Raw genomic sequence first — 23,589 nt, 5'->3', positions numbered from 1 at the left:
TGGGGATGCCCTGAGACCCTGCAGACTTTGGCTTAGTCCATTTTACAAAGGACCAAAAAAAAAAAAAAAAAAAACTCTTGATGAGGATTTTTGCATTACTGAAGTAAGGGAGGGTCCTAAGACCAGTCGTGAGAGTTCCTGGGTCTTCTCAAACATGTGTCCTTACAATCCCTTCGCCTATGTCTGTACCAGTTTGCAGAAATGCCATATATTCAGGATGGTACATAATTATGCAGTAGATCTCCATATGTTAAGATGAATACAATTACTAAAAGGAAAAAAATCTAGAGGCAAACATTTGTCAATGTGCAGCATTTATTTTTAATCATGTCTCTTTAAAATTCTTCCAGAATTCTCCCCCTTATAAGAACTTCAGCCTATCATAAGCAAAATTTAAATTTTTTACTCTGATAAAATCAGAGCAAAGACAGCCCGGGATGCTCTAAGGACCCCATTTAGTGCAGCACATGGAAATTGAGTCCATAGTGTTTCAGTCCTTTTGAAAGTTGTTTCTCTTTTGCTTTACTTGGCTGGGAAGGAGGACAGAAGTGACATAAGCCCTTTAGAAAACAGAGAAACATGTCACCATTGTGTCAAAATTATTTAGAAGAAAAGGATGCATTATTTTTAATATATATTCACACACACTGTATGATGGCTCAAATGTCATGACTGGAGAATGTAAAGTATTGTTAATATGCTTTGGAGCTCTGCCTTGTCAGCTGCATTAATTGTAATTAACTGACAGATTGACAGCTACATATTGATGGATTGTGTGGGGAATGATCCTTTAATGTTGCCACGTATAGTATGGATGCATATTCACAGAATAAGTAATTAGCATATTTCAGTGATCACATCTAGTCTTGTGTTTTTTTTTTTGTATCCATAAATACAACCAGTATAGCAAACAAATAAAAAAAATCCTTGCACAAATTAAGAATAACTACATGAACAGCAACCATTTGTCCTGTCATTTGTATCCCTGGCTGTTTTAAAGTAGTATAACAAGTGAGTTATCTATTCTAAGAACTAAGAATACTTGACATTGAATTTTTTTTTGAGACGGAGTCTCGCTCTGTCACCCAGGCTGGAGTACAATGGCTCAATCTCGGCTCACTGCAACCTCCGCCTCCCGGGTTCAAAAGATTCTCCTGCCTCAGCCTCCCGAGTCGCTGGGATTACAGGTGCCTGCCACCATGCCTGGCTAATTTTTGGATGTTTTGTAGAGACGGGGTTTCACTAGGTTGGCCAGGCTGGCTTTGAACTCCTGACCTCAGCTGATGCACCCACCTAGACCTCCCAAAGTGCTGGGATTACGGGCGTGAGCCACCACACTCCGCCAACACTGAATTTTAAATAGGAAGGCATTTTTATCACATACAAAAAAAATTAAATTTTTATGTACCAAGATGGACTCAGAAAGAACACATGTAATCATTTTAGTTTCTAAACTTGGCCAGGTTGGTGGATAGGAAGGAAAGGCATGGCAGTTGGAATTGCAGAACTCCGGAGTCAGGTTGACACGAGCTGTAAAATACTCCATTACTCATTAGCAATCATCTTGCACAAACTATTCACTCACCTATTCAATTTTCTCCTTACTAAAATGAGAATTATATAGCTGAAAGTTTGGATTTAAGATCAGAGAATAATGTGTATGATTTAGCATAGTGTCTGGCACACAGTAGATGCCATATAAATTATAGTTACTATTGGTAATGAAACAGAATAAAAATAAGGCCTTCTGTAACTCTTCAGAAATTAAGGATGGACACTATCACCTTTTACCAAAATTAAAATGGTATCAGTGAGCAGTCAATGCAGAATACAGCTTTAAGTCCTTTCTTTTCACAGCTATTTTCAGTTTTGTCTAGTTCTCACTCCTATTTTGCCAATTCCTAATTTTGCCTTTCTTCACCGAAGTGGTCAAGAGAAAGGATAAACACCCCATCTACAATTATCATATTCAATCTTCCTATGAAATAGGAATTGACAACTAACCACTGATTTTACCCTATTCCAAAATAAGGCTTGTGGGTTTTTCCTCATATGCCAAACCTCAACGTGGAATTAAGAAGGTGGATCTCTGACTGCTAGAGAGCGACATGGTTGGAATTAGTGCTAAAAAGTCTTTGCCATACAGTATATTGATGCATCTTCCTGTTACTCTAGAAATTTTATTAACAAGGACTTAAGCAAATCAAGGCATATTATAGATTTCTTGCTATGTTTAATTAGAAAACATTCAAAAATCCATAGTTTGCATAATCTACCTCCTCTCCTGAGGCTGTTTCTTCCAGACAACACCGTAGCTGGGAATTGAAACATCTAACAACGCATACTAATGAACTATGAGATTTAGTGTTCCAGGCCAACACACAAGCAATCAAAGAATATGTCATTTGCTTAATTGTACAGGTCATTGGGAAATGGTGAGGAGGTAGTCTTTTCGTACTCTTTTCAAGTTCCATTGCACACACTATAGATTGTCAATGCACTAATCTTCTGAGATTAGCACTTATGTAAATTTAATCAGTTTTCATTGATAGACTGCAAACCTCTTGTATGTTGCTTGTATTGTTGGATGATTTCTTTGTCTTACTTTTCCACAGCTCTGCTCTTATCTTCACGAAGTCTAGATTTTTCTAATCCAAAAACTTGCCATAGATTTAGTTACAGTTTTTCCTTGGAAGACATGCCGCGATTCTGAGAGAGAGACAAAAAAAGGGCAAGAGAGATCCAAGCCTATTGTATTTCTTATAAAGCAGTGTACAGATGAATTAGCTGCTGCTAAATAGATGACTTATCTTATACATAGGCATTCCTCACTACCACTTCTATCTTAATTTTTGTGGAATCTCAAATCCTGACAGGTACCATAAAGTGATGGCTTTGTTCATTTCGAAGTATAGGGAGGAAACAATCTATCAACAAATACTTCACTTGACTTTTTCCATTGGTGTTTTGAATTCCAGCCATGTTATATTCTCTTACATAAAAGCAAACAGAGATGTGTGTCATCTCAGACATATTTGACAAACAAATCAGAAGGGCATGTAGTGCCTTCCCCATAGCTTTTAGGAAGCAATATCAGCCAGGCTCTTATTTAAACTGGTGTTGACCTTCCTGATAACTAAAGCAACATAAGTTAGTGCACCTACCATTGTCCTTGTGCAGGTTCCATTATTTCAAACCTGGAAGAACTCAAACAGATGATTCAGAGGAGGTGTGATTATTGCTCATAAAATTTGTGTTGTATTTTTCATGCCCGACAGCAGCATCTCCAAGAGAGGAAAGCACGACAATTGTTGCAAATGAAATCTCAGGACAGGCAACATGTTCATCTCACACAAGAGATTAATACATTTTGAAGTGTCCTGGAATACCTGCATGTACTTGTTGAGAGTTCTCAACAAAGCTTAAGGCCTGGAAATCCAGTGGTTGTTTGTAAAGTGATGAGGATAAAACTATTCAAGAGGTCAGCTGTCAATATCCTAGGCACCCCATCAACCAGTAGCAAATAGCCTTCTCAGAGGACAAGTTCTAAGCTTCTTTGGCTTCACTCTCTGAAACTGTACATCAGGCAATGGATGAATAATCTATCAAAATGAACATAAATCTAAAAGGAAAGGGTCTTGAGTTCTAAAACTTGTTGCAACCCATGCAATAGAGCCAAACTCTCTACTATTGTACCTCTACTTACTTTCAGAGAAGCTTGTATGAGAATTATATTAATAATCTTCTCATCACTACAGCTTGCCCATAAGGTATAGCTGTGAAGTCAAGATATGGAAGTGCTGGCTTTGCTACACAGAAAAACAGAAGCTGAATTTGATGATCAAAAATCTAGATTGCCTTGGAGTAATAACCTTTCCTCAGTTCATTCATATATAAAGTGAAAATAATAAGGAAATATGATTTTCATAATAAGAATTCAGGGAAACAATGATTTGCTGATGGTGAAAAAACACAAGTAAATATAAATATGATAATCATTTCTAAATTATAGGATGAATCTGGTACCCTACTGATTATTTTTAAAACCAGGAAAGCATCTTTTTGAGCAGGCTGACATTTTTCACCTCATTGATTCTCACTGCTCATTAAGACATGATCAACTGTTCATTGGCATTTCATTTCTTTTAATTCTCTTTTCTCCTCTTGCTCAGCACTTCTCTGAATTAGTGCTTCATTTTGAACTAATAGCCTCTGTAAGCCATTAGCAGCAATTCATACCCATCCCTCTCTTCCCATTTCCTAACTAAATTTCTAAACTTTGCAGTCAGCTTCTAATGCAGTAACAAGAGGTGGCCACCTGGTAGGATTACAAGAAGCCTTCGCACTCCCAACTCTCTATCTATGTGTGTGTGTATACACACAAACACACACACACGCACGCAAGCATGTACCCCTCCCAGACCCAGGTTGCCACTCCTCAAGTCCCACTGTGGTTTTAGTCAGTCTACTAAAATGAAAGGTTTCCATAAAAAGGAACATAATAGGATTATTAATATACCTCAGTGTGAACAAGTAGATCATTTCTCAACAGCAGGGTTTACAGAGACAGGCCAAAGGAGCCTGTTTATCTGTAGGAGTGGAAAGAGGTCAAGAGGCCCAGTGTGGTGGCTCATGCCTAAAATCCTAGCACTTTGGGAGGCTGAGGTGGGTGGATCGATTGAGCCCAGGAGTTTGAGACCAGCCTGAGCAACATGGTGAAACCCTGTCTCTACAAATCATACAAAAATTAGCTGAGCATGGTGGCACACACCTGTAATCCCAGCTACTCGGGAGGCTGAGGTGGGAGAATAGTTTGAGCCTGGGAGGTGGAGGCTGCAGTGAGCTGAGATCACACCACTGCACTCTAGCCTGGGCAACAGAGTGAAACCCTGTTTTTTTTTTTTTTTTTTTAAAAGGAGAAAGGAAAGGAAAGGGAATGGAAGGGGTCAAGAGCTCAACAAGTCAGTCAGAACAGGGCACTGAAGAGGGGAGCTAACGCAGATCTCACAGAGGTCCCAGGTTTGCTTAGAGCTGCATGTATACACAAACACACAAAGACATGAACAAGTAAGAGTTTGGCTCCATTCTCCACCACAATCATTCTGGAGTTCTTTGTATTTGCCTCTATCACAGCCCTAAATTAGTATTGTATTATGTGTCATTTATATGTACAGCTCTCTCATAGGATTGCAGATGCTTGAAGGCATAGACAGTGTCTTAATTTTTTAAGTATCTGCCTCAGCACTAAACACTAAAGACAGAGTTGACAGCATATCAGAATTACCTAGAGATAAATAGAAATACAAATTCCTGGATCCTTCCCCAGACCTACAGAATCAATATTTATAAAAATGTGGCCTGAGCAGATTTCTTGTAGTCTTAGGGATGATTTTGATATGCATGTGGGTTGAGGCTAATTATAATATCTGTTGAATAATGGAAATCACTCTTCTTATATCCTTTTTGCTTACAGTCTACACTGAGGAAATGTAATCAGAGTTGCAGCATTGCACAACCCCAGGGGGTCCAACTAACATAAAATGCAATGAGGAGGGGACCCCTTCAGACTTATGTGGCACTGGTAGCCCTGGAAGACACACAAAAGCTCTGAGTGAACAAAATCAGTAGAGGAAAATTTGCTGATGCCTCCAAGTCTTCAGTTTTTATGACTTCAAAAACTTATCGCTGCATGACTTACGAATCAAAAGAAAAAAAACTTTCCATGATAAAAAAGAAACTGGCCTCTCATTTCCAATTCTCCACTCAATAATCTCAGTCTACAGCAGGGTTGACACTGCCTTATTATCTACCAGCATAATTCTAAAGCATTGCATCTTTTGCTGCTAAGAGTGTTGAAGGTCCTAATTATCTATCTAATGGCTGCTATTCCTTCCTAGAGGTTTACTGGGCCCTCCTCTGAGATAACTGCAGCCCAATCCCCTTCCAAACTGCTGCTTTATGACATGTCTCTTCCAAACATTACAAAACATCCACTTTGCTCAAAGTGTTGAAGACTTGGGAAATGGACTGCAGCTGTCATTTTGCTGGAGTAGACCAAGAGTCAACTTCCAACTGTGGTGATGTGTTTGCAACAGTAAAAGTGGCACCAACATTCATAGAGCGCGGGACGTTGATGCGTGGAAGAATTCTGTTCTATAGCAGGATGTGTGTTCCACTGCAAATATAGGTCTTGGTTGGACATTCCAAGGAGGATGGGCCCTATGATTGCAAGACAGATTGCTTGGACTGACATGACTAGAGCCATCCCTTCATTTTTCCTCCAAATTCTCTACAGCACCACTTTTCAAACTTTCATGTGCTTACTAATTACCTACAGATCATGTTAACACACAGATTCTGATTTAATAGGTCTGAGGTTAGGCCTGGGGTTAAAATTCTAACAAGTTCCCAGGGGATGCTAGTGCTGTCTCACAGCAGACCACACTTCAAGTAGTAACTACTAAAGTACTGCATAGTTGATACACAAGGGACTCTGGTAAATCCTCTGTGGAGTTTATAACCACATTGTGCCATCTAAGTACAGAAAGCCTTTGACCCACATAGTCTTCTGCAGGTAATTTCAAAAGTTGGTGAATTTAGAAAACAACAAACAAACCAAAAACAGTTTCTCAGAGCGAAAAAGTAACTTTGTCATTAACTTACCATGATTAAATAAATTCTTTTATTATTTTTCCCATGATTAAATAAATTCTAAGGACAGAAATTAGATAATAGCTGCAAATGGTAATTGTGATATGCCCATAGTTCAATTATTTTCTCAATTGCTACTGATAACTTCAAATCTTTACTGAAACAGTATTTACTGAAACAGTATTTGCATGAAAGAATTTTAAGCTGCAAGCTAAGGTAACCAAAAAATGCTTCAGCACTCTATTCCACAAGAATATATCCAGTACTTCTAGAAAGCCACTCTGCACACAAAAGGTTCTTCAAGGGCATTAGAGCCACTCATGGAGGAAGTGGAATAAAGTGCAGCGGGAACCATGGCTCACCAACAGCAATGCAGAGCAGAATCCATGGGCAATTTTTGGTTTGTTCTGACTGCCACTTTCAGTCTTCACTCGCCTTTGTTCCTGACTTGGTGGTCTTGTTCCCAAATCTGAATTCAACCCTGTTTTCATGACAACCTTAGAGGATATTTCTTAAAGTTTTATTTATGATTATCTAAATTTGCACTTGAGATAGGAAATGTGAAGCAGATGTGTGAGAATTTTCCTCTACAGGTGTATTTTCTTCCTTTGTTGAGAGACCATAGCACTGATCAAAGTTTAGTTAGTAGGTATGTTTCAGATCAAAATGTACCATGAATCAAAATGTAATTTTGGACCAGCGAATGAAACCCAGCTAGATATGTGTTCTAATACATTAATGTTACTTCCCTGCATAAGATGAAGTCGTTAAGCCAACAGCATACATCCTACTTCCTCTGCCATGGTCTTAGAATGGAATAAGCCCCACGTGATCTGACAGAACAACCTCAGGGGAGAGGGGTGACAGGGAGGCTAATCCATTTTGATGAACACAAGTGAAGTGGTGGGGGGTGGGCGGGTGGGGCTTACACAATGTCAATACAGTATTACACACGCACGTATAGTCTGGTCAGTCAACCTCCAAACCTATCAGTCCCAGACAAATCAGGACAATTTTCCCAGCACTATCCCAATTTTAAAATAAAACTCCACATTCTATCCCCTGCCCCAGTCCTGGGGAAACTGGGCTGACTGGTCACCCCGGCCCTGAAGCCTAAGTCTACTCATCTGACCCCACTTATGCTGTGAAACACCTGCGCAGTCAAGCTATGGTTCAGAAGGTGCAATCAAAGCCACATTTCCCGTAAGCCTCGTCTATCCCAAGTGTAAATATATATAAATACTCATGCAAATATCCCACTCTGGTGAAAGAACTGGAAGAAGAAAGGCAGCTGATGATATAGGCTATTCCTTTTTTTTTCCTTTTTTATACTTGCATCATGTAAGTCTAGCTTTTTAACATGCTGAGTAAGAATGCCCAATAGAGTCAAGTCACGAAGTGAGATAGAGATTGGAATAGCTGATTATTATTGGAGCTGTTTCACGAAAAGCACTGAGGCACAATCCATTCTTGACATGACTTGCTTTGACTTTCTGACTTGCTCCCCCATTCCTACTTCGCCTTAAACTTTCGATAACCAGTTTTAACATGACTGAAAGCCTGAGGATTGATTTCTACACATGGCCACAGTCCATGTTACCTGCACCAAGATACCAGCTCATCTCTGGCTCTCCTAGGTGTTCAGTCTCACCTCTAGTGGCCATTAATGGTGGAATCCATCAACACCTGTAAAGGACTATTGAACCCTGACAAGAGTGATTTTTCCTCTGAAAAAAAGAGGCTGTACTTGAGAAAATAATAACAAGGAGAAATAGAGGAGTAATTGAAGATAGAAGGGGGAGGAGCATTGTGTAAGAGTTCTGGGTTTTATTTATGTGTCTGTTCTCTTGCCACATACACAGAGTCATGTTCTCCTCTCACACATTCAACTCATGTTTATTGAATCTCACGCTAGACAAAAAGTGGTACCTTTCTGTTTATGTGGTGATGGCGCAGTAGAGGGTACAGTCAGAAAAATATACCAGGGAAACCTTTTTACTATAAAAACATTAATGAGCTGGCTGAGACAAAAGAAAAGACTATAGCATTTTCATACTTATAAAGCTCCTACAAAATAATCAAGAATCCTCCTATATTAGTCCATTCTCACACTGCTAATAAAGACGCATCTGAGACTCGGTAATTTGTAAAGGAAAGAGGTTTAATTGCTCACAGTTCCCCGTGGCTGGGAGTCTTCACAATCATGGCAAAAGAGCAAGGGACATCTTACCTGGCCACAAGCAAGAGAGAGAATGAGAGCCAAGTGAAAGGGGAAACACCTTATAAAATCATCAGATCTCGTGAGACTTATTCACTACCATGAGAACAGTATGAGAGAAACTGGCCCCATTCAGTTATCTCCCAGCAGGTCCCTCCCACAAGATGTGGGAATTATGGGACCTACAATTCAAGATGAGATTTGGGTGGGGACATAGCCAAACCATATCACCTCCTTTACCAAGAATCAAAAAAAAACAAACAAAAAGCCTTAAACCGTATCTTCTATGTCATCTCTCTCTCCATATTCAGACCACCTGCCTGGGATACAAAGGGCCTGGGCTCTCTCTGATCCAACCACTACAGGAAATGTCTGGTCTTAACATAAATCTGAACATTCAACCTGATCTGAGACACTGTGATTTTTAATTCCATAAATATCCACATCATAAGATGATAGAAAATGATAGAAGATATAATTCTTACCAAGTAATTTTCCTCTTTAAAAACGTCTAGTTGTTAAAAACAAATTGCTGACCTGCCCCTTTGTAGATGATTGTGTGTTGACGTTAACTTGTTAAATTCCAGTGATTAGCTCATTTTAATTTTTCTTTGAAATTGAGCATTTTTCTTGAACTCCCTTCATGCACCTATAACTTTGCACCCTTACTCTGGCTTTTCCTACAAGAGATGATGGTCATGCTAAGTTGAGCCCTAACAGATGGCTTTCTGGTGCTGTGAAGTAGCTTGGACCACTGGTCATATTTTATTCCAATCCATCCATCCCTGCTCTTCCCAGCATGCATACCTGCCCCATAACTCAGTCAGCCAAATCCTGATAAAGTCTATCCTTTTCACCCAATGTCACTGCATTCTATTCACAGAGAGAGCCACACATTGAAAAGAAATAATTCAGTTGAGCTTCCTGAAAAATAACTCTGAGTCTCATGGTGTTGGCCCAGCAGCTGCCTTTTTTCCATCTCAGCTGCCACTCTGATTCACTGGATTGGTCCCTGACAGCACAAGATGCCTTTGAGCTCTCCTTAGGTGGCTCTAATCTTACATCAGACTAGACCGGTCCAGAGCTGCCGATTATGCCAGTGGCACCAAAGCACACTGGCTTCCTAAGGGGGCAATCCTGAGTAATACAAATTCACTATTCATTTTGAAATGATCACATTTTAATTGAATACTAACTTGTTGCAGCAACAGAAACTCCCATTCTCCAGCAGTGACATAAAACTTGTAGAGGGTGAAGAAATTCTCATTTCTATCGACTGGCAACCTGAATACATCCCATAAGGCTGCCCTTGCTGAGAAACTATAGTAGATAAAGCAAAGCTACAGCAAAGTCCTTCCGGCACTCAAAGGAACAAACTGCCTTGACTGCTCCAGAGATATCTGCTTGACACAAAATATTATGCAATAGTAAGGCTTCTGTGTGTTTAATGATGTGTTTGTCTTGCAATGACCAGTGAGAAAAGAAATAAGATATAGAAAGAAAAGGGACCCCTGCTTGGCTCTTTAAGTGCTTATTTTACAACACATAAAAAATAATGGGCACTATAATAGAAAACAAACTACCAAGACAAAATCCTAGAAATTTTAACCTTTTTGAGTTTCATAAAAACTTTGATTCTATGCTGTGTTTTCTAATTGTATTTAAGAGCATTCAAAAATTCACTTAAAGGTACTTGCATATTACATAAGACCTTAACATATATTCATATCCTGACTTAGTGGTGTGTGTGTGTGTGTGCACACACGTGTGCTTATTTTTGCCTTTCATATACATTCCCATCAGTGTGACCATCTCAGATCATCAGCTCTGGTGAGACTGTCTCTGTAGAGCTATAGAGCTAACAACCTTAGCACCATATCTAAGACTGAACAGCAGCTGTATACTTAATGCCTATCTTTTTTTCTTAATATTTCAGATATACAACAAAGGATATAAGCACATATAAAGCAAACAGAAGTACAGCAAAGCATTTAGTAGCCAAATGAATATATTGCTTCTAATATTAAATTTATTGCGTGGTGGTCTCCCATTTATATTTTTAAACCAAAATCATATAATTATTCACTTTTTTTTCTTTTATTATTTAAGTTTTAGGGTACATGTGCACATTGTGCAGGTTAGTTACATATGTATACATGTGCCACGCTGGTGCGCTGCACCCACTAACTCGTCATCTAGCATTAGGTATATCTCCCAGTGCCATCCCTCCCCCCGCCCCCCACCCCACAACAGTCCCCAGAGTGTGATGTTCCCCTTCCGGTGTCCATGTGATCTCATTGCTCAATTCCCACCTATGAGTGAGAATATGCGGTGTTTGGTTTTTTGTTCTTGCGATAGTTTACTGAGAATGATGATTTCCAATTTCATCCATGCCCCTACAAAGGACATGAACTCATCATTTTTTATGGCTGCATAGTAGTCCATGGTGTATATGTGCCACATTTTCTTAATCCAGTCTATCATTGTTGGACATTTGGGTTGGTTCCAAGTCTTTGCTATTGTGAATAGTGCCACAATAAACATACGTGTGCATGTGTCTTTATAGCAGCATGATTTATAGTCCTTTGGGTATATACCCAGTAATGGGATGGCTGGGTCAAATGGTGTTTGTAGTTCTAGATCCCTGAGGAATCGCCACACTGACTTCCACAATGGTTGAACTAGTTTACAGTCTCACCAACAGTGTAAAAGTGTTCCTATTTCTCCACATCCTCTCCAGCACCTGTTGTTTCCTGACTTTTTAATGATTGCCATTCTAACTGGTGTGAGATGGTATCTCATTGTGGTTTTTATTTGCGTTTCTCTGATGGCCAGTGATGAGCATTTTTTCATGTGTTTTTTGGCTGCATAAATGTCTTCTTTTGAGAAGTGTCTGTTCATGTCCTTCACCCACTTTTTGATAGGGTTGTTTGTTTTTTTCTTGTAAATTTGTTTGAGTTCATTGTAGATTCTGGATATTAGCCTTTTGTCAGATGAGTAGGTTGCAAAAATTTTCTCCCATTTTGTAGGTTGCCTGTTCACTCTGATGGTAGTTTCTTTTGCTGTACAGAAGCTCTTTAGTTTAATTAGATCCCATTTGTCAATTTTGGCTTTTGTTGCCATTGCTTTTGGTGTTTTAGACATGAAGTCCTTGCCCATGCCTATGTCCTGAATGGTATTGCCTAGGTTTTCTTCTAGGGTTTTTATGGTTTTAGGTCTAACGTTTAAGTCTTTAATCCATCTTGAATTGATTTTTGTATAAGGTGTAAGGAAGGGATCCAGTTTCAGCTTTCTACATATGGCTAGCCAGTTTTCCCAGCACCATTTATTAAATAGGGAATCCTTTCCCCATTGCTTGTTTTTCTCAGGTTTGTCAAAGATCAGATAGTTGTAGATATGAGGCGTTATTTCTGAGGGCTGTGTTCTGTTCCATTGATCTATATCTCTGTTTTGGTACCAGTACCATGCTGTTTTGGTTACTGTAGCCTTGTAGTATAGTTTGAAGTCAGGTAGTGTGATGCCTCCAGCTTTGTTCTTTAGGCTTAGGATTAACTTGGCGATGCGGGCTCTTTTTTGGTTCCATATGAACTTTAAAGTAGTTTTTTCCAATTCTGTGAAGAAAGTCATTGGTAGCTTGATGGGGATGGCATTGAATCTGTAAATTACCTTGGGCAGTATGGCCATTTTCACCATATTGATTCTTCCTACCCATGAGCATGGAATGTTCTTCCATTTGTTTGTATCCTCTTTAATTTCCTTGAGCAGTGGTTTGTAGTTCTCCTTGAAGAGGTCCTTCACATCCCTTGTAAGTTGGATTCCTAGGTATTTTATTCCCTTTGAAGCAATTGTGAATGGGAGTTCACTCATGATTTGGCTCTCTGTCTGTTATTGGTGTATAAGAATGCTTGTGATTTTTGTACATTGATTTTGTATCCTGAGACTTTGCTGAAGTTGCTTATCAGCTTAAGGAGATTTTGGGCTGAGACAATGGGGTTTTCCAGATATACAATCATGTCATCTGCAAACAGGGACAATTTGACTTCCTCTTTTCCTAATTGAATACCCTTTATTTCCTTCTTCTGCCTAATTGCCCTGGCCAGAACTTCCAACACTATGTTGAATAGGAGTGGTGAGAGAGGGCATCCCTGTCTTGTGCCAGTTTTCAAAGGGAATGCTTCTAGTTTTTGCCCATTCAGTATGATATTGGCTGTGAGTTTGTCATAGATAGCTCTTATTATTTTGAAATACGTCCCATCAATACCTAATTTATTGAGAGATTTTCACATGAAGGGTTGTTGAATTTTGTCAAAGGCCTTTTCTGCATCTATTGAGATAATCATGTGGTTTTTGTCTTTGGCTCTGTTTATATGCTGGATTACATTTATTGATTTGGGTATATTGAACCAGCCTTGCATCCCAGGGATGAAGCCCACTTGATCATGGTGGATAAGCTTTTTGATGTGCTGCTGGATTCAGTTTGCCAGTATTTTATTGAGGATTTTTGCATCAATGTTCATCAAGGATATTGGTCTAAAATTCTCTTTTTTGGTTGTGTCTCTGCCTGGCTTTGGTATCAGAATGATGCTGGCCTCATAAAATGAGTTAGGGAGGATTCCCTCTTTTTCTATTGATTGGAATAGTTTCAGAAGGAATGGTACCAGTTCCTCCTTGTACCTCTGGTAGAATTCGGCTGTGAATCCATCTGGTCCTGGACTCTTTTTGGTTGGTAAGCTATTGATTATTGCCACAATTTCAGATCCTGTTATTGGTCTATTCAGAGATTCAACTTCTTCCTGGTTTAGTCTTGGGAGAGTGTATGTGTCGAGTAATTTATCCATTTCTTCTAGATTTTCTAGTTTATTTGTGTAGAGGTGTTTGTAGTATTCTCTGATGGTAGTTTGTATTTCTGTGGGATTGGTGGTGATATCCCCTTTATCATTTTTTATTGCGTCTATTTGATTCTTCTCTCTTTTTTTCTTTATTAGTCTTGCTAGTGGTCTATCAATTTTGTTGATCCTTTCAAAAAACCAGCTCCTGGATTCATTAATTTTTTGAAGGGTTTTTCGTGTCTCTATTTCCTTCAGTTCTGCTCTGATTTTAGTTATTTCTTGCCTTCTGCTAGCTTTTGAATGTGTTTGCTCTTGCTTTTCTAGTTCTTTTTATTGTGATGTTAGGTTGTCAATTTTGGATCTTTCCTGTTTCCTCTTGTGGGCATTTAGTGCTATAAATTTACCTCTACACACTGCTTTGAATGCGTCCCAGAGATTCTGGTATGTTGTGTCTTTATTCTTGTTGGTTTCAAAGAACATCTTTATTTCTGCCTTCATTTCGTTATGTACCCAGTAGTCATTCAGGAGCAGGTTGTTCAGTTTCCATGCAGTCGAGCGGTTTTGAGTGAGATTCTTAATCCTGAGTTCTAGTTTGATTGCACTGTGGTCTGAGAGATAGTTTGTTATAATTTCTGTTCTTTTACATTTGCTGAGGAGAGCTTTACTTCCAAGTATGTGGTCAATTTTGGAATAGGTGTGGTGTGGTGCTGAGAAGAATGTATATTCTGTTGATTTGGGGTGGAGAGTTCTGTAGATGTCTATTAGGTCCACTTGGTGCAGAGCTGAGTTCAATTCCTGGGTATCCTTGTTGACTTTCTGTCTTGTTGATCTGTCTAATGTTGACAGTGGGGTGTTAAAGTCTCCCATTATTATTGTGTGGGAGTCTAAGTCTCTTTGTAGGTCACTCAGGACTTGCTTTATGAATCTGGGTGCTCCTGTATTGGGTGCATATATATTTAGGACAGTTAGCTCTTCTTGTTGAATTGATCCCTTTACCATTATGTAATGGCCTTCTTTGTCTCTTTTGGTCTTTATTGGTTTAAAGTCTGTTTTATCAGAGACTGGGATTGCAACCCCTGCCTTTTTTGTTTTCCATTTGCTTGATAGATCTTCCTCCATCCTTTTATTTTGAGCCTATGTGTGTCTCTGCACATGAGATGGGTTTCCTGAATACAGCACACTGATGGGTCTTGACTGTTTATCCAATTTGCCAGTCTGTGTCTTTTAATTGGAGCATTTAGTCCATTTACATTTAAAGTTAATATTGTTATGTGTGAATTTGATCCTGTCATGATGATGTTAGCTGGTTATTTTGCTCGTTAGTTGATGCAGTTTCTTCCTAGTCTCGATGGTCTTTACATTTTGGCATGATTTTGCAGCGGCTGGTACTGGTTGTTCCTTTCCATGTTTAGTGCTTCCTTCAGGAGCTCTTTTAGGGCAGGTCTGGTGGTGACAAAATCTCTCAGCATTTGCTTGTCTGTAAAGTATTTTGTTTCTCCTTCACTTATGAAGCTTAGTTTGGCTGGATATGAAATTCTTGGTTGAAAATTCTTTTCTTTAAGAATGTTGAATATCGGCCCCCACTCTCTTCTGGCTTGTAGGGTTTCTGCGGAGAGATCCACTGTTAGTCTGATGGGCTTCCCTTTGAGGGTAACCCGACCTTTCTCTCTGGCTGCCCTTAACATTTTTTCCTTCATTTCAACTTTGGTGAATCTGACAATTATGTGTCTTGGAGTTGCTCTTCTTGAGGAGTATCTTTGTGGTGTTCTCTGTATTTCCTGAACCTGAACGTTGGCCTGCCTTGCTAGATTGCAGGATATTATCCAGGAGAACTTCCCCAGAGTGTTTTCCAGCTTGGTTCCATTCTCCCCATCACTTTCAGGTACACCAATCAGACGTAGATTTGGTCTTTTCACATAGTCCCATATTTCTTGGAGGCTTTGCTCATTTCTTTTTATTCTTTTTTCTCTAAACTTCCCTTCTCACTTCATTTCATTCATTTCATCTTCCATCGCTGATACCCTTTCTTCCAGTTGATTGCATCGGCTCCTGAGGCTTCTGCATTCTTCACGTAGTTCTCGAGCCTTGGTTTTCAGCTCCATCAGCTCCTTTAAGCACTTTTCTGTATTGGTTATTCTAGTTATACATTCTTCTAAATTTTTTTCAAAGTTTTCAACTTCTTTGCCTTTGGTTTGAATGTCCTCCCGTAGCTTAGAGTAATTTGATCGTCTGAAGCCTTCTTCTCTCAGCTCGTCAAAGTCATTCTCCATCCAGCTTTGTTCCATTGCTGGTGAGGAACTGCATTCCTTTGGAGGAGGAGAGGCACTCTGCTTTTTAGAGTTTCCAGTTTTTCTGCTCTGTTTTTTCCCCATCTTTGTGGTTTTATCTACTTTTGGTCTTTGATGATGGTGATGTACAAGATGGGTTTTTGGTGTGGATGTCCGTTCTGTTTGTTAGTTTTCCTTCTAACAAACAGGACCCTCAGCTGCAGATCTGTTGGAGTACCCTGCTGTGTGAGGTGTCAGTGTGGCCCTGCTAGGGGTTGCCTCCCAGTTAGGCTGCTCGGGGGTCAGGGGTCAGGGACCCACTTGAGGAGGCAGTCTGCCCGTTCTCAGATCTCCAGCTGCGTGCTGGGAGAACCACTGCTCTCTTCAAAGCTGTCAGACAGGGACATTTAAGTCTGCAGGGGTTACTGCTGTCTTTTTGTTTGTCTGTGCCCTGCCCCCAGAGGTGGAGCCTACAGAGGCAGGCAGGCCTCCTTGAGCTGTGGTGGGCTCCACCCAGTTCGAGCTTCCTGGCTGCTTTGTTTACCTAAGCAAGCCTGGGCAATGGCGGGTGCCCCTCCCCCAGCCTCGCTGCCGCCTTGCAGTTTGATCTCAGACTGCTGTGCTAGCAATCAGCGAGATTGTGGGCATAGTACCCTCGGAGCCAGGTGAGGGATATAATCTCGTGGTGCGCCGTTTTTTAAGCCCGTCGGAAAAGCGCAGTATTCGGGTGGGAGTGACCCGATTTTCCAGGTGCTGTCCATCACCCCTTTCTTTGACTAGGAAAGGGAACTCCCTGACCCCTTGCGTTTCCCGAGTGAGGCAATGCCTCACCCTGCTTCGGCTCGTGCATGGTGCGCGCACCCACTGACCTGCGCCCACTGTGTGGCACTCCCTAGTGAGATGAACCCGGTACCTCAGATGGAAATGCAGAAATCACCCGTCTTCTGCGTCACTCACGCTGGGAGCTGTAGACTGGAGCTGTTCCTATTCGGCCATCTTGGCTCCTCCCCCTCAATTATTCACTTTTAATGTATCAGTTTTGAAACTGATTGAGAATGCTTAACATCTTTTCAAAAGGCAGTAGAGTAAAGTAGTCAGGAATATGAAGGTAGGAGTCAGACAAAGAAGGGCTAGAAGTCTAGGCTGGCAACTTAGTGTAAAATGGGCAAGTTATTTAACCTCTGTGGGCCCCATTTCCCTCATCTGTAAAATGATAATACCTGGCTCATAGGTGTTTTGAGGACTGAAAAAGTGAATGGCTATTTAAGCCACTTAGCATAGTGGCTGGTACAAATTACATGCTTAATAAAAATATGTTTGCAAAGTTCACTACATCTTTATAAATATTCAGTAAGATTTCAAATATATAGCTGACATCAAAAATTATTTTATAGACACATTGATATTGACTGAGCATCTACTTTCCAAGTACTATTCTAATTATGTAAATTACAAAGAATAATGTAATCTGCTTCTGTCCAATGAGGAATCACTGTAATATTCATCTACATAATGGACTCCTTGGATTATATAGAAGTACTCCTACTCAGTAAAGACAATGAGAAAATACAGATGCCTGATCATATTGACATTGCCAATAAAGACAATGAGAAAATACAAATTCCTTCTCCTAACTTTCCATTCAAATACTAACGTATAGACAAGGAGGAATGAAGAATTTCAATAGCTCTAGAGACTAAGAATATTGACCAATAACCTGCCAGATATTAGCCAAATCTGTCATGAAGTCCTGAGGCAGAAAGCAGGACCTTAATGGAATGAAGGAGATAGAGGAAGAGGTTCCATCCAGCAGCTCCTACTGGATAGCTCTTCCTCTCCACTAAAGCTAGAGAAATATTCTGCCCCCATGCAAGGGCTTTCTACGGTGATCAATGCCACTTCTCTTTCATTTCTATCACCCTTATTATCTCCTCCACTCTTTTTTCTTGCTGTGTGTACTATTTGTCCTAACTTTTTATCTTGAAGGAATTCTAGATTCATGTAAGAGTTGCAAAAGTAATTCAGAGAGTTCCCATATACCCTTCAACCAGCTTCCCCTAAGTACATTGGTACAATATTATTAACTATGCTACAGACTTCATTCAGACTTCACCACTTTTTGTCTGTGAATGTCCTCTTTAAGAATCTAATTAATATTGCATTAAATTGCATCAAGTTGATATTGCAACTCATATTGCATTTAGATATCATGTCTTCTTAGCTTCCTCTAATCTATAGCTGTTCCTGTCTTTCTCTATCATGATCTTAACACTTTTGAAGAGCATCAGTCATTTTGTAGAATTTCTCTCAATTTGGGCTTCTCTGATGCTTTTTCATGATTAGATTGAGTTAGGAATGATTGGAAAGGATACCAGAGATGTGATATGCTCTTCTCAATGAATCCTATCAAGGGATACATGATATCAATATGCCTTAACTGGTGATGTTAATTTGATCACTTGGTTAAGGTGTTGTCATTTAGGTTTCTCCACTGTAAAGTTACCATTCTCCCATTTGTATTTAATAAATATTTAGTTTCAGTCTCCCTTCATCTTTATTTCTCATATTAGAAATTCCCTCTTTTTCTCTGGTACTTCCAGTTGCATTTCACACTGAAGCTCAACCAAGACCTCATGACAGTCATTCCCCAGGTCACTGGGAATTTATGGAATACACAGTGCTTCACAATAAGACAAAGGCATGCAAGTATTGTCTCACCCTTTCAACTGCAAGTTACAGAAGCCCAGAGCTCAAACCAGTTTAAGCAACAAAAGGAATCCAATAGTGGACTTTTGCAGAAATAGTAAAATATTTGGGCTCAAGTGACACCATTAAGGCTCTTTCTCTTCTTCTCTCAACTCTGCTTTTCTCTGTGTTCATTTGGACCTGCAAAGTCTCCCTCCACATGGGGTGCAAGATGACTCACCAACAGCTCTACATTCACACCCTGTCAACCTAGCATCGTGTGCACAAGGGCATTTCCATTTCTAGATATTGTGTATCAGTTTGGCAAATTGTTCTATTTGCCTACCTAACCTTTGCAGGACCACAGCTAAACCAATCCCTATGGTCTGCAGAACGGTTTACTCTGTTCATGGATTTTTATTTGATTTTCTCTGGGGTCTCTTTCCTTTTACAATGAACATGCATCAGTCTTGAAATTACATAGTAATTAATGAAATAATTACTGTAGTGGTTAAATAAAATATATTTTAAATGAGAACAAAATGTTCATTTTAAGAGCTCATCAATACTTTGAACTTCTCATCTACTGGGTCTCAGAGAGTCTCAGGAGATGTCACAAGCCTTTGAGAAGGTAAGAGACTCTATTAGGAGTACCTATTGCTGTGATCTTTTTCTACTAGGAACTAATAATGTGCCCACTACTACAAAACAGAATTCCTGAGAGGTGATGGTGAATGTCAGCACTTTTAAAAGAGCTCAGCCTGAGAGCTGAGCTCTCCTCTTATGGCTCGATTCTCGGAGACCGTCATCCCTCTCTTCTATCCCAGTGTGACTACATACAAGGAAAAAAAAAAATACTAAAATCTCACTGTCTGCTTAACATTCATTTATGGGCTGAGACCACAGCTTTTTTAATAATATTCTTTGTTAAAGAGAAAGAGTAGCAACTGCCCACCAGAAAATCGAATAAAAAACTTGAGGAGCCAGAAAATCTAGGCAGCAGCTTAGATCAATCACAAACCTTTTTATGACTATGACCTTGCTGAGAGGCTTATCTAGGGGGAAAATGCTTATCCAGAAGAGATGAAAAGTAGCCTGTAAGAACATAACTTAGAAGATTCTGGGATACTGTACTTTAAGAACTATTGACACAATAATAATTCCTTGGGAATTCTCCTAAATAATGGCATATCCCAGCAACAGCAAAGCCAGGAAGCTATTAAGGGAGGTTGTTAACAAGCACTACCAAGGCCCAGGGAAGGCTACACATTTGCCTATGGATCCAGTAGCTTTTATTATTAAATCGAGAACAGGACTGTAACTATGCTAGGCCCGGATATTTCAGTTCAAATTGTATCTCCACATCAAACAAAATGCTAGAGCTTTCCTAAAGTCAGCCAGAATCCCTATAGCATCTGGTAAATTTGAATAATGCATGGATGTAAAAAGATAATTTAGACTTTAAAAACACAAACAGCATTGACTGTTAGACATTTAATATTAATTTGCTTCCCCAAAGTAAACCTACATTAAAAGAAATCAAATCTAATATAATCTCACGTTATATTTTTTGAAAGCACAGTAGTACACTATGTGGAATCATGTGCATAAATTTATTCATTGTTAGTAGTAGTTTTGTGCAGTTGAAACCATAACCTAGGCTTTATTTCATATCTTGTTCCATGCACACTATGGAGATGTTTTTGGATTTATGCAAACTAGTATACTTGATCCTCAGAGGCCAAACATGTCTACATTATGGTTCATTCAAATTCTCCTGGCTAATTATGTAATTACTTTAAGCATAATTAACTATTACTTAAAAATAACTTTAATTAAGTCACTATAATTAGCTAAAAGGGCACTGTGATTTTTAAGGGTTTCATAACAAATCTTTTGTTCTTGTATCTATCTCCTTGAGTGCAGCAGATTCCCATTACTTTATTTCTGAACTCTTTCTTGCTTTAGGTAAAGAAATGGAACTAAGTTAATCACCATCATAAACCAACATTGAATTAACTTCTTTTTGTTACCCTAATTATCTAGATGTTAAATTGCAAGTGGTTTCTGGAATATTGAGTTTATTGACTTTTACGAACTTAGATAAAACTCATACAGTAAATAAAACTCCAAAAGCAGAGGACAATTAAAGCACAAAACTGTTTTCTTACTTAGGCGTTTAGTGATGGTTATTTTGAGCTTTTTCTAGTAAGTACCTTAGGTAAGAAAAAGTAGAGGAATATGTCATATACAATCATCTTCTTCCCATTCCAGAGATATTAAGTAGTCTCATAGACAAAGCGTGGGGCTTGAGAAAAAGATAATTCCAATTTCATATCCTGGCTCTTCCTTTAACTTGCTGAGTAAAGTTAGAGAAGTTCCTTTAGCTACTTCAATTTCCTTTTCTTTATTTTTTGTACTCTATTGTGAGAATTCAATGAGATAAATTTTGCCAAGTACTTAGGACTCAGTAGACACCCTAAGAATGTTGCCTCTCCTTCCACTTTCTTCATTCTTTTTCTTTCAGATATCAGCTCAAGATCTGAGTGAAGAAACATCTGAGATGACGAAAGGACCTCAAATTTATTTATTTATTGTGTTTATTTACACACAAAAACTGTTCTCAGAAAAAAGTCAACCATCAACTATCCCAGGTTCCTCCATTTCTAACTACATTTCACTCTAACATTCTCTAGAGGAGGACTTTCTCTTAATCTAGGTCTGTGGGCCACATCAACTTTGGGGATTCTATAGATCCACAAGATTTTTTTTTTGGTCATTTAAAATATTTAACTTTTAAGTTCAGGGATACATGTGCAGGTTTGGCACACAGGTGAACTTGTTTCATGAGGGTTTGTTGTACAGATTATTTCCTCACCTAGGTATTAAGCCTAGTACCCATTAGTTATTTTTCCTGATCCCCTCCCTCCTCCCACCTTCTACCCTCTGATAGGCCTTAGTGTATGTTGTTCCTTTCTACGTATCCATGTGTTCTCAACATTTAGTTGCCACTTAAAAGTGAGAACATGCAGTATATGGTTTTTTGTTCCTGCATTAGTTTGCTAAGGATAATGGCCTCTGGCTCCATCCACGTCCCTGCAAAGCACATGACCTGGTTCTTTTTATGGATGCATAGTAGTCCATAGTGTATATATACCACATTTTCTTTATCCAGTCTATCACTGATGGGCACTTAGGTCAATGCCATGCCTTTATTATTGTGAACAGTGCTGCACGTGTCTTGATAATGAACATACATGTGCATGTATCTTTATAATAGAACAACTTATATTCCTTTGGGTACATACTCAGTCATGGGATTGCTGAGTCCAGTGGTATTTCTGTCTTTACATGCAATGACATACATAGGCTAAAAATGAAGAGATGGAGAAAAATCTACCAAGCAAATGCTAAACAAAAAGTAGGGGTTGCAATCCTACTTTCTGACAAAACAGACTTTAAACCAGCAAAGATCAAAAAAGACAAAGAAGATCATTACATAATGGTAAAAGTTTCAATTCAACAAGAAGATCTAATTATCCTAAATATATATGTACCCAACACAGAAACACTCAGATTCATAAAGCAAGTTCTTAGAGACCTTAAAAGAGACTTAGACTCCTACACATTAATAGTGGGAAGCTTTCACACTCCACTGACAATATTAGACAGAGCATCAAGACAAAAAATTAACAAAGATATCAGGACCTCATCTCAGCACTGGATCAAATGGACCTTATAGATATCTACAGAACTCTCCACCCAAAAATACATGATTCATATTTAAAATTGTAAAAGTATATAGCATGTGTTCAGGGGGATGGTGTATATGACTGTGCAATCTTGGATGCACACCATTTTTCTGGGATAAATAGATTTAATCAAATTCCCAGAGATCCATAACCATTGATCTAGAAAAGTTCAAGCTCCTTAATGCAGCCAAAAATCTCTTTGACCTCATTGCTCAGAATTCCCTGCTTTGCTCTCTCACTCCAGCATCACTGAACTTCTTACAATCTTTCTACAAAACATACCACACTTGGTGTCTTCTCTGTGCTTTGGACCACACAATTCCCTCTATGTGTAGTGCTTTCTCCATTTCAGCTGTCTCTAGCTGGTAAGCTTTTTATCACTAATTAAGATTCATATGAAGGAAGAGTCACCTTCTCCCAGAAGAATCCCTTCGTGACATAATCCTCAATCCCAAGCACTGCAGCAAAGACCAAATGAGGCATCACTCCTCTGAGCTGCCATGAGGGAGATATGTATAGTTCCTACACATATCTGCATATTAGAGTCCTGAATACATATTCATCATTGCTTTACCAAATGTTATTATCATTGCCTGATTATGTGTCTGTTTTCCCTACCTGGCTGAACTCCCTTAGGTTAAAAGATAGGTGATTTTATAATCATCAGAGAAATGGCAAATCAAAAACACAATGAGGGGCAGCATCTCACATTAGTCAGAATGGCTACTACTAAAAAGTCAAAAAAAAAACCAGATGCTAATAAGGCTGCAAAGAATAGGGAACATTTATACACTGTTTGTAGGAATATAAATTAGTTCAGCTACTATGGCAAGCAGTTTGAAAATTTCTCAAAGAACTTAGAACTACCATCCAACCCAGCAATCCCATTACTGGATATATATCCAAAAGAAAACAAATCACTCTCTACATGTGCTCTCATGTTCATTGCACCACTATTCACAATAGCAGACATGGCATCAACCTAGGTGCCCACCATGGGCTCAATGGACTCAACAAAGAAAATGTGGTACATATACACCATGGAATACTATGTAGCCATAAAAATGAATGAAATCATGTTCTTTGGAGGTTATTATCCTAAGTGAATTACCACAGGAACAGAACACCAAATACTACACGTTCTTTTCTTATAAGTGTGCACTAAACAATGGCTACTCATGGACATA

At 39.1% G+C, this 23,589-nt stretch overlaps 1 long non-coding RNA gene across 3 annotated transcripts in view; it reads right to left on the bottom strand.

Moving 5' to 3' along the window:
- Positions 1 to 362: 362 nt before the first annotated feature.
- Positions 363 to 23,589, bottom strand: part of LOC109029325 (uncharacterized) — a 110,540-nt gene continuing 87,313 nt past the window's right edge. For 2 of the 3 annotated variants that reach the window (XR_008670886.2, XR_008670889.2), the window contains exons 4-6: positions 3,165 to 3,284; positions 2,562 to 2,709; positions 363 to 560 (exon numbers count right to left, since the gene is read on the bottom strand). This is a non-coding gene — a long non-coding RNA (uncharacterized lncRNA). The remainder of the gene's footprint in view (positions 561 to 2,561; positions 2,710 to 3,164; positions 3,285 to 23,589) is intronic. The other variant, XR_002008382.4, reaches the window with a different exon arrangement.

The sequence above is a fragment of the Gorilla gorilla genome, chromosome 14 (genome assembly GCF_029281585.2).
Source record: "Gorilla gorilla gorilla isolate KB3781 chromosome 14, NHGRI_mGorGor1-v2.1_pri, whole genome shotgun sequence".
Lineage (NCBI taxonomy): Eukaryota > Metazoa > Chordata > Mammalia > Primates > Hominidae > Gorilla > Gorilla gorilla.
The sequence above is the reverse complement of the archived record's forward strand: the minus strand, read 5'-3'. Positions and strand labels throughout refer to the sequence as shown.